The following is an 11435-nucleotide window of genomic DNA, read 5'->3' as shown; positions in this document are numbered from 1 at the left end:
TGTCCCCTCCCAAATTCTCTCCCACTGCAGCACTGCCAGCGCTGCTTCAGTCTCAGGAGCCAGAGGCTGCCCTGGACAACATGAACTCCAGCCCAGGCACAGCCTGAACCTGCCCCCAGGCACCCTTGGCAGTCCCTGCACGGCTTCCCATTGCTGTAGGAAGAGGGAAAAAGCCCCAGCGACCGTGTCAGTGCCCGCAGAGAGGCACTAAGCACATTCAGGGCACAACTCGGCATCCAGTTCAGCCTTGGAAGCAAAGGAGGGAAGCAGCAAGGCTGGCAGCAGGAGCTGCCGTGGGAATGCCTGCAGCCCGTTTGATGGGAACAGCCCCCCGAGAGTGTTTTCCCCAGCCCTGCCCCCGGGCAAGGGGCTCTGGGAACACGGACACCTTTGTGGGGCTGTCCCCAGGGAGCAGAGCGCTCCGGGTGGTGCCGCTCCCACTGGGAGAGAGGAGAATGCCACCCTCCGTGCATGGCGAGGAGAAGGAAGAAGTGACTCTGGGCTGGGGCCAGAGCACCATGTGCCGTGCGTGCCCCTGATGGGCACGGAGCTGCCCTGCTCCCGAAGGAGCGGCTCGGGGGCCAGGAGCCCCCCCGGCATCAGTGCCATGGCTCTGCCCTGCGGGGAGCGCAGCCATCCGGCCCCAGCTCTGAGCCCGGCCCCCTCCCAGCTCAGCCCCCGCAGCGCACACGGCTCCCCCGAGCTCCCCCAAAGCGGCTGCCAGCAAAGGCGGCTTCCTGCAGCCCTGGCTCGGAGCAGACAGCGCCCGCCCGCTGCCCTCAGAGCCCTCTGCTCCTGCCCTGCCATCTCCGCAGCCGTGGCAAACACACGCAACAGGAGGCAGGAGAGCAACAAGATCCCGCTCCCTGCTGCTCCCGGCTCCCAGCCCACAGCTCATCCCCAGGACCCGACCTTCTCCCGCCGTGTCCCGCAGCTCCTGGCACGGGACAAGTCCAGCACAGCCCCTCTTTATGCAGCCCTGGCTCTCCGCTGGGTGCGGCTTCACGTGTTCAGAGGCAGCAAGGTATCAAGCATTTTACTGCAGCAGAATGTGAAAGTGGAACCACCCTTTTGGAGTCAGATAATTGAATTATGGTCCAAAATCCACACCAGCTCTGATGCGGGTGGCACGCCCAGTCAACATTTGTCTTGCAGACCTCTGACCCTCTTTTACTGTGCTCATTGCTGGTAATGATATTGTAAACTGTGATACTGGGATCTGCATACATGTAAAAAAGCAGGAGAGGGACTTTGGACAAGGGCCTGGAGGGACAGGACAAGGGGGAATGGCTTCCCACTGCCCTCTTGCTGGGATAGATGAAATATTGGGAAGGAATTGTTCCCTGGGAGATTTGTGAGAATGGAATTCCCAGAGCACCATGGCTGCCCCATTCCAGGACAGGGACACCTTCTACTGTCCCAGGCTGCTCCAAGCACCGTCCAACCTGGCCTTCCTTGGACACCTCTCCAGCAGAGAAAGCAAAGCAGGAACAGTGCCTGGCTGCAGCTTTCTTGGCAGGGGACATCCCACACCTGACAGGAACAGAGCTCTGGGCTTTGGCAGAGGACATTCAACACCCAACCAGAGCAGGGGACCTGCATTGCTTTTCCCTTGGCATGTGGACACACAAATCCTGCTCCACGGCCTCCAAACAAGCACTGCAGTTTGGATATGGAGAGTTCCAGCCTGCCAGGAGCAGCCACCCCCTGGCCCAGGCTGACAAGTGCCAAGGGCTGGAGCAGACCCAGCTGGCATTTGTGCGGCCTCAGGGGAAGCCTCAGCCCCTGCCAGGCAGGGCTGGGACACATCAGCTGCAGAGCAGGGATTTGGTCCCTCCCTGCCCAGGTTAGCTTAGCCTGCCTCCAGAGGGATATTTCCTGCAGCCAAAGAATTCCCTGCTGCAGGAGTGTTACAGGCACAGAATCCCAGCATCCCTGAGGTTGGAAAAGCCCTCCCAGCCCATGGAGCCCAAGCTGTGCCTGATCCCCTCCTTGTCCCCAGCCCAGAGCTCTGAGTGCCCATCCAGCCCTTCCTTGGACACCTGCAGGGATGGGCACTGCAAACCTCCCTGGGCAGCCCCTGCCAAGGCCTGAGCACCCTTTCCATGCAGAAATTCCTGCTGCCGTCCAAGCTGAGCCTGCCCTGGCCCAGCCTGAGCCCATTTCCCCTTGTCCTGTCCCTGTTCCCTGGCAGCAGAGCCCGACCCCCCCTGGCTGTCCCCTCCTGGCAGGGAGTTGTGCAGAGCCACAAGGTCCCCACTGAGGCTCCTTTTGTCCATCTGAGCCCCTTTCCCAGCTCCCTCAGCCTCTCCTGGGGTTCCAGCCCCTTGCCCAGCTCCGTTCCCTTCCCTGGACACGCTCCAGCCCCTCCAGGGCTCTCCTGGCAGGAAGGGCCCAGAGCTGCCCCCAGCCCTGGAGGTGCCCCAGCAGTGCCAGCACAGGGGACAGGCCCTGCCCTGGCCCTGCTACCACCCCAGAGCTGGCACAGCCCAGGGGTCACTGGCCTCTTGCCCACCTGGGCACACCTGGGCTCCTGTGGCATTAACTGGGGTCATGGTTGGAGACAAAGCCAGGACCCTCTGTGATCCATGTGACAAAATCCTCTTTATTCCTCTGAATCCTTCTTAAATAGGGGGTTGAAATTTCCTGTGTCATGACAGATGATTGGTTGGGAGTTCAGGTTGCTCAGCTCTCTGCCCAGTGAGGTGTCTGCAGCTTAGGATGGAATGTAGTTGGGTGAAATCTCTGTTTGTGTTGGAATATATCTTATCATTGTTGATTGTTCACCCAGGGGCGTGTTTATTGAAGCAGGCCAATCAAATTGCATTTCTTATCTATGGCTGAATTAATTGACTGGCTATAAGCCAGCTTGTGCTGTTGCAATCACCAGCTTCTTTTTAATTAAATAAAAGGAAAAGAGAATGCAAAAGATGCAGGTTGTTGTCCATTATCTTATTTGCAAGGTTCCTTTGCAGGTAAGATGACACAGATAGCATGATCTAAATTTGAATGAGGCGTTTTACATAATTTCATAAACTTAGCTCTTCCTGTTGGCAGTGTGTTCCATGTATCCCTGGAGCTGCAGCACTTATGTTCTGGAGCTTTTAGGAGAAACCACCAACCTTTGGTTTAATGTGTCCCAAATTTAACTGGTTAAAGTTACAAATTACATCTCTAGTCTAGAAATAAAAAAACATTTAACCATTTAATCTGACATTATAATTTAAATCTATGAATAGAAACATCAACTTCATAACTGTGAGAACAAAACCAACTTAACAGAAACAAGCACTTTTAATGTTTTAAAATGCCATGTTCTCTTTCTGCTATGGCTTGTCCTGTTGCTCATCTGGGAATAGCAGTGTGGTGTGACACACCCCAGAGCTGTAGGAAATGTCTTGTTTTCTGTGAAATGATGATGTCAGGGATTCCCAAGGCTGCAAAGCCGATCGCCAGCGTGGGAAGCATCCCAGCCTTTTGCTCCTGTGTGTGCTGTGCCCGTATTGCTGATGAAAAGGTGTCAATTGAAATGTCAGTATATTTTAGATGGCCAAATTCAGGGATGTGTTTGATATCTGTTTTCCTGATTTAAGAGGTTTTGGTTTGTGAATTGGAGATTTCCCAGCCAATGCACCAATTTATTGTGGTGGGACTAGAGCTGGCCAAATTGCCAGTGCATCCACCAGAATTATTTACTCATTTCCTGCTGTGAGATAGGATTAGAAGGAAGGCAAAGCAGGGTCAAATTTTAAAGGGTGTAAAGAAAATTTTATTAATTGAAACTAAAAGAAAAAGTAATAAGGATCAGAATAAAAGCTTTATAACAGTTATCCTATCCCCACATCCTCTTTTCTTTCCCGCTGACAGTGTACAGAAACAATTCAATCAGTTTATCACCTCTAAAATAGTCTTTCTCCAGTTTACTTAGGGAGCTAAAATCCAAGGTATCAGTGAAGATAGAGGTAAAATATCAAAGGAAGACTACAGAAGTCTTCATCACAAAACCACCAGAAGACTGACAACCACCACAGAAGCAACTGATGCGTGCGTGAAACAAAGAAACTGCTGTAAAATCATGACACAGCTCTATGCAAATATGAATATGCTCATGAAATGCTGTAATTGTGAAACTGAGTGGAAGGATTATTGAAATGCGACTTCAGGCTAAAGGAGATTGAGTGAGTTTTTGGTGGAGATCCCCCTCACTCCCAGTGCTAAAATAACCAATACCTGCTCTGCAGCTGTTTGCCTAGAGAGTTTTATTTTCTTGCCCAGTTTTTGGCTTCACAAGGCAATGATAGAAAATCCAGGTACCTGTTTTCTCCAGGATCCTACCAGTGCCCATTACCTGCTGTAATTCTTTCTGAGCTAATCATGGTTCCACATGCACAATTCCACCATTCAGACTGAATGAATTCTTAACTCCTAAATTCTGAACTCTTCAGACTGAAGACATTGGGTGTGGAGGAGCATCAGGGCCAGACTGGGAGGGCTGTGGGGAGCAGGGAACCGAGGTGCCATAGCCGGGGAGCAGCTGCTGCTTTCCCAGCTGTGCTGTGAGGTGGACACGCTGCTCCTCACCCTGGAAGAGCTCCGGGAGCAAGGGAGCCCCAGGAACTCTCCTCGTCTCCTCTCTCTCTGTGACAGACACCAGGATTCCCTGGTGTTATAAATTCACGAGAAATTATGATCTCTCCAATGATTATTTATTAACAGAAGGCAAACAGCGATGGGTGTGCCGGGGAGTCACCGCTGCACCAATGACGCACGCTGCTCAGCATTAGTTCCACCTTTTCACTCAGTCTGAGTTTCATTTTCCTGGTATCCCCCTCCTTCTTTGGTTTCCTTGATTCCATATCGATGGTTGCCTTCTGCACAGGCTTTGGCTGTGCTAGGGGGTTCTTTGCCCCCTTTTGGTGGTCTTTTGGATGAAGGCTCGTCATCTTCCTCCGTGTGTTTTTGTTGATCTTTCTGCATGAGTATTTATCAGCTATTTATATAACTATATTTGTTTGCTTAATAAAATTGTTTTCACAATGTGGTTATTTTCGTTCCATGCAAGCAAATATAACCACAAGTTCCTTATTTTTATGCAAGCAGACAAAATCAGAAGTAAACCACAAATCCTCTTAAGCAAGCATTTCTCCTAAGCAAGCATTTCTTTAAGCACGCATTTCTACAATTTATCTTTTATCCGTGTCTTATTTAACTTTCTTACAACTGATATTTATGATCATCCCAATCAGTTATTCCACTCATACAAGATTTGCAGGGCCTTACTTTTAGTATTGCCTTGTAACATGATTCACACAGGCATTTTTCACACCTGCCCAGGGTGTCCTATATTATATATAGGATTACATAATTATATAATCCTTGTATCCCCAATCACCTCTTCTGCTTATGCTACATATTAAGTTCTGTGACTTTAAAACTAGTTCAGAAAGGGAAGAGGGAGAGAAAAAGTGCAAAATTTTTGATCAGAGATTACACTTAACTCCACCACATCCTTCTCACAGACAACATTGTTGTCTGTAATAGACAACAAGAGAGAATTCTCCTTTGCTTTTTAGTTGGTTTTTAGCTAGGTGAAGCAAAGAAGTTCCCCGGACTACAGTTTTTTGTTGGAGTGTGTGAAACAGAGACCTCTCTGAATTCTTCAGAGAGAGATCACCTTGCAGAAATTGAATTAAAACCTTTGGATGAATTGAAGTATATTAAATCAATCATACATGAACTAGAGGTGTAAGTTTAAGGTTTAGGTAAGTAAATAAGTAAGTTTAAGTAAGTAAGAATAAGTTTTAAGTGCCTTAAAAAGTAAAAGCCCTAGACACCAGTGTAGAAAACAAGTCTTAAACCAAATCTCAGTGAGAGCTCAAATACATAATTTTAGACATAATACAAATATAGTAAGAATATTGCTTACATTTTCCAGATAGGACAGATAGGCCATGTGTGCAGATTATACATAAACTTTCATACTAAGAATGGAATTCTATTAGCTTTTAAGAAATGCTTCAGATTCATGTTTTTAACTCATTGAGCAGTTTGTAAATAAAAATCTGTGTATTGGAGTGAGAGCTCTCTCACTCTCTCTCTTCTTCCACCATCATCATCATCACTATCAGAACATGAAGAAGAAGAGGAAGAAAAAGGAGAAAAGAACAAAAGAAAAAAGACCAGGGAGCATCTGCCTCTCGAGACTCTGTACCAGCCTCTGCCTCTGCTCAGGACTCTGTCCAAGGCTGCAGCTCCAGCCCTCCCAGGGCCCTGCACCAGGAGCTGCTTCTCTTCTAATTAGAAATTTACTTCAGTTTGGGACTCTGTGCCAAAAGCTTTTAGCACAGATTTTAACACTTGGGACTCTGCCTTTTGAGGCTGATGTGCTTTTACAATAAGCAACTTTATAGTAACAACAACTGCTCAGCTCTTTTAAAGAGAACAACAATCCTGACAGTTTTTTTCTTTTCTCTTGAAGTTGTTAAACCTACTGTAGACTAAAAACTCAGAAGAACAGCAAGAGCCCACACCTATGGCCCAGCAGGGCCTGGCCCAGGCCCAGACAGTTTCCAAGGCCAAAAAGACTGATAACAAAGTGAGTGAGCCAAGCTACAACCCACAAAAGGGGCTTTTCTGAATTTGTCATCTCTTCAGAGCAACAAAAGGTTTTGTTGTTTAGTATTGTTCATTTTTTGTGCTAAACTCTGCTTTCCCGGATAAATGAAGAATTTTTTTCCAGTTGTCTCCAAATTAATCTTTTCTCAAACCGGCTGGGGGAGGGTCCACTTAAGTCTGCATTCTGAAAGAGCCCCTTTAGAAGTTTTCTCCCAAACTTACCCTAAACCAAGACACAGGGCAAAGGGAGAGGCAGCAGGAATTCTGAGAGGATGTGCCCAGGAAGCAGCGGGACAGAGCAGAGAAGGACAAAAGGGCTGGAAAAGTGGCCAGTGCTGAGGGGGTTCCCCACTGTATTGGGTTTGACGTGGCCTGGTTTTTGGTAGTGACAGAGACACAGAGGGAGTTTGTGTGAGAAGCTGCTGGGAGCTCCCACCCTGTCTGGCAGAGCCGGGATTTTTTCTTTTTTCTGAATGAAGCAGAGAGACAGGACTTCTGGGTTGTTTTAGAAAGTGCAGTTTATTTCTCTTCTCTTCTTCACCAGCAGAAAGGGTGAGTTGTTTTACAGACGTTCCCAGCATGGCTCAGCAGTCCCAAGGTGTGCAGGGCAATAATCCCTCAGCACAGGAACTCCCTGCACTCCCTGCAGGGCCAAGGCCTGGGGGCCAGAAGCAGTTACAATCCTCTCCACAGATTTACCTCCCAGCGAGTCCCCAGCAGTTGCTGTGCAGAAGAAAGTGCCCCCACCGTGCTCTGTTTGTCTGTGCTAATAGCCTGCAATCCGCTGCTCTCCAGCCCTGCCTTTGGTTCCTGAGCCCTCAGACTATTTGCCCTGCTGCTCTGCCCCTCCCCCTGCCTTTCCCATAGAAATCCCTGTTTTTTCCAAGTTGGGGCAGGTGTCACCCTGGCACCCTTCCCAGAGTGGCCTCCTATCATAAAGGCTTTGCTCTCTGTGGAACGCTGTGGGAGGCTCGTGTCCTTTATCCCCGTGTGGCCGAAGAGTGAGTGCCCAGGAGAGCTGGCAATGAGCAGAGCTGGAGTCACTCGCCGCTGAGGGCCGTGCCTGTGGCCCTGGGGACATCCCCTGCTGGACGCCTGTGCAGGAAGGTGGCGGCAGCCCGGCAAGAAGAGCAGCGGAGCCCCGGAGTGCGGCAAGTGGCCCCCGAAGCGCTGGGACTTGTAGCCAGGGAGTCCCTGGAGAGAGCGGCTGCTGCAGGGGCTGCAGGACTCAGCCGCCTTTGGGCCGCTGCTTGTGCGAGGAGAGCCCTGTGCGTTTGAGCAGAGGCGATGTGAGGAGAGCCCGGGAGCCTGGGCTGCCCTGGGAGATGAGCAGAGGATCTCTGAGGAGCGGCCGATGGGGCTGAGCACCTGCCAGCAGATTTCCTGAGAGCCTGTGGGCCCCAGCGCTGCCCGGAGAGAGATGGTGAGTTGGATAATTTGGGGTTTTCTGGGCACTGAATTCTGTTCGGGTCTTCTGGTTTTTTTCCCCTCTTTCTGTGCTGAGCACGGGAGAGAGATCACCAGGGTGGGAAGCCCAGTTTTCCTCTTCCTGAGAGGGACTTTTATTGTGAAGTAAGGCTTTAATTCATTGGATTTTAAAGCATTTTCCTCATTCTACCGGCGTTTCTGTCTTTTTAAATTCTTTTTGGCACGTATTGGGAAAGCAAAATTTATTCTTTCCATGACCCAGGGGATTTTTCTGTCCCTAAGCTTATTCGTTTGCTTCATATTATTGTTAAGTTAGTAGAAAAATCGGGGAGTGTTTGGGGATGGGTTTGGGGATGGGGTCCCCAGTTCCAAAGCCCTTTCCCTCCTTCCCCCCGTGTTCCAAGCCCGCTTTCCCGGCTCAGGGAAGATCGGCAGGCGGGCGCAGCCCTTTGGCCCAGGGCGGCTCTGGATGCCCGGACTTGTCCCGACCTCCTGTGTCCCTGTGCCAGAGCTGTTCCCATTTTCTCCGCGTCGGTTCCTCCCCTGTGTCCCGGGATTCCCCCGCCCTTGGCGGACCCCGCCACGCTCGGCGGCTCCGCGGCAGCAGGCGCGGGCGAGCAGACGCTGTGCCCGGCGGCGAGCACCTTGCCGGCTGCCCTGGCCGCAATGCTCGCCCCTTCCTTCCCCCCGCTCGCCTCCTGCCCGCTGCCGACGGCTCCGCTCGCAGCTGCGGACTGCAGGCAGCCGAGCAGCAGCAGCAGCAGCGGTGCCAAGGCTTTCAGCAGCGGCACCCGGACCCCCCCAGTGCCGAGAGCTGCGGCTGCAGCGCGGCCGGGCTGTGCCCCGAGCCCCCCACAGCACCCCCGGTCCTGCCGCTCCGCTCCAGCAGCTCCGCTCCGCTGGAACACGCCCCGCGCAGCGATCAGGCGCCCTCAATCCTCTGCTGAGGACAACAGCAGCGGCACCTGGGCTTGGGACTGCGAGTCCAAGCACCGCTGGGCGCAGCCACGGAGGGACGGACCCGGGAGGGGGACGGGGAGCTGGCCCGAAAGATCTCAGCCTTGCCAGCTGTGCCCTGCTGGACGCCTCTCCAGGAAGGTCGCGGCAGCCCGGGCAGAGCAGCACCGGAGCCCCTGGACCGCGGCAACGAGACTGATGGTTACATGGTCTTTTAAGGATTTATCAGCAGCTCCTCTCAGAAAAATCACTTCTTTGGGTTGGTTGCAAAGCAAAACCAGCACACTTAACCCCTGCCTATCCATTATTCCCCTCCCCAACAACTTCATGATGATAATAGGAAAAAATTCACTGCTAAGCCCAAACACAGAACTGGATCCCTACACTCCAGCGGGATCACAGCGATGCCACGGAGTCCAGGAGGTGACACCATGGCCAGGGGCACCTCCACTGCCAGTCTGGCTGGGGGAGCCGGCCCAAATCCCCTCCCAGCCCAGGTGTCCCCAGTCCCTGGCACTCAGCCCTTGCAGCACACGCTCACATGGCCCAGCTCTGCCTCCTGTCACTGGCTCTGGCTCTGCTTGGCCAGGGCTGGGTTTGGCAGATTTTGGGTTTGTTCCCCTTTTGTCCTGCAGGTTCCCAGCTGAGCAGCTGCAGAGCACAGAACCTCGCTGGGATCAACCTTTCCCTGGATATTGTGGTTTGGGGCTTCCTGCCCTCTCTGCTGTCCCTGCAGACAGTGAAACTGCTCCTGGAGCAGAGACCCTGAATGGAGCAGAGCCTCTGCTGCCACCCCCCTCCCTCAGTCCCACCCCCTGTCCCCTGCCTGTCTGCAGCACAGAGCTTGTGAAAAACAAGTTTCACTTTCCTGGTATATTTTAAAATAGACATTTTAATGAAAGACAGTAAGAGTCAAATAATAAAGCAAATGAATACATGACCAGATGCTCGGCTTCCAGCCAAGAACACACCCTAGCTCAAGAAAACACTTTGTTAAATTCATCAACATGTTGCATATTCATAGACATTTATGCCTTATTCAAAATCATTTCCCCCCCCAAAGTATAAATTTACTATTTTTGTAGGGACACCCCTGTCATCTACTCCCTGATAAATAAATTCCTTCCCTGGAGGTCTGGTTGTCTTCATCCAGAGAGGATAATCTGAGAATTTCCTGTTTATCTTTTTGCCATTCTCTGAGCTAGTTACATGAACAAAAGCTTTTAAATCACCATGTTGTAGTCCAAGGAAAATATATTTATTACACTAGTATTTCTAAGTATTTTTAATAACTAAAACAACCTATATTCATACAGGGAAATTTTCCAGCATTATGTATATAGCATTCATTTTAGTATTTGCAAAAAGCCAATAATATAATATGTACTTATAAATGAGCTCAAGTCAGCCCCAGCCGTGGCTCCCCTGAACACAAAGGAGACCCAGAGCAGCAGAGTCCCAATCAACTCCTTTATGAGCAGAGGCTGCAGGGGATGAGGCTGCAGCAGCCCTTCAGCCAGCTCTCCAGGAGGGCTTGGCCCTGGCACTGCCAGCGGGGTTGCAGCAGCTGCACAGCAAAAGCCCCTCACAGCTCCCTGGGGCAGAGCCAGCTGGTGCCACCTTGTCCAGAGCACGGCTTCGGTGCCACCAGCCTGCCTGGACAGCACCAGCACTGCCCCCAGGGCTGCTGAGGAAGGTGCTGGCACACAGGATTCTCCACATGGGCCATTCCAAAGGCTTTTGCTCAGCAGCCAGGCCAAGGGCAGGAGCAGCTCCTGCCGGGGCTCAGGGCTGGAGGGAAGGGCAGCAGCCCCAGGCACCTGAGCAGGAGCAGCTGCCCTGGGCAGAGACACAGCAGCTCTGAGACAGGGAGTGAAAGCACTGCCTGAGCCCTGGGGCGGTCGTGTCCCTGCTTTCCTGAGCCCTGAGGCACAACAGCTCCTGCTGGGAGAACAGCCTCAGTTGATCCAGGAGGCTGCAGTGAGGGAGGGAAGGATGACAGCAAAAGCCAAGCAGCCCAGCTTGCAGCCAGCATGGAGCTGGCCTCAGGTGCCACAGCCCTTTCTCTGGGCAGGACACCTCCTTGCTGCAGGAAAACTGCCTCTGGGGCACTTTGCCTTGTTGTCTCACAGCAGCTGAGCCAAGGGGTGCTTTGAGTGCTGCCTTTGCCCTTGCCCTGGCCCTTGGGCTCAGGCTTGGTCATGAGGCTGATCACCCCAAGGAGGGGTTTGGTTTGGCACTAGGACAAAGCAGAGGGAAATGTTTATGGCAAGAAGGCAGGAGGATTCTGGCTTTCTTGTTAGGCGAGGGAGTTGCAGAGAGATGGCTGCAGTAATGTGCCTTATTTCACCAAATTTGGGAACAATTGGATGACATTGTCTTCAATGGGCTTGAGAGCATCGTCACTGTAACTGCATTTTGTGGAGAGCCTGGTA

At 51.6% G+C, this 11435-nt stretch overlaps 1 pseudogene; it reads right to left on the bottom strand.

The window, feature by feature from the left end:
- LOC116993556 overlaps positions 1-11435 on the bottom strand; it is a 45917-nt pseudogene that overhangs the window by 9537 nt on the left and 24945 nt on the right.

This window comes from Catharus ustulatus, chromosome 3, assembly GCF_009819885.2.
Source record: "Catharus ustulatus isolate bCatUst1 chromosome 3, bCatUst1.pri.v2, whole genome shotgun sequence".
In the NCBI taxonomy this organism is placed as follows: domain Eukaryota; kingdom Metazoa; phylum Chordata; class Aves; order Passeriformes; family Turdidae; genus Catharus; species Catharus ustulatus.
The sequence above is the reverse complement of the archived record's forward strand: the minus strand, read 5'-3'. Positions and strand labels throughout refer to the sequence as shown.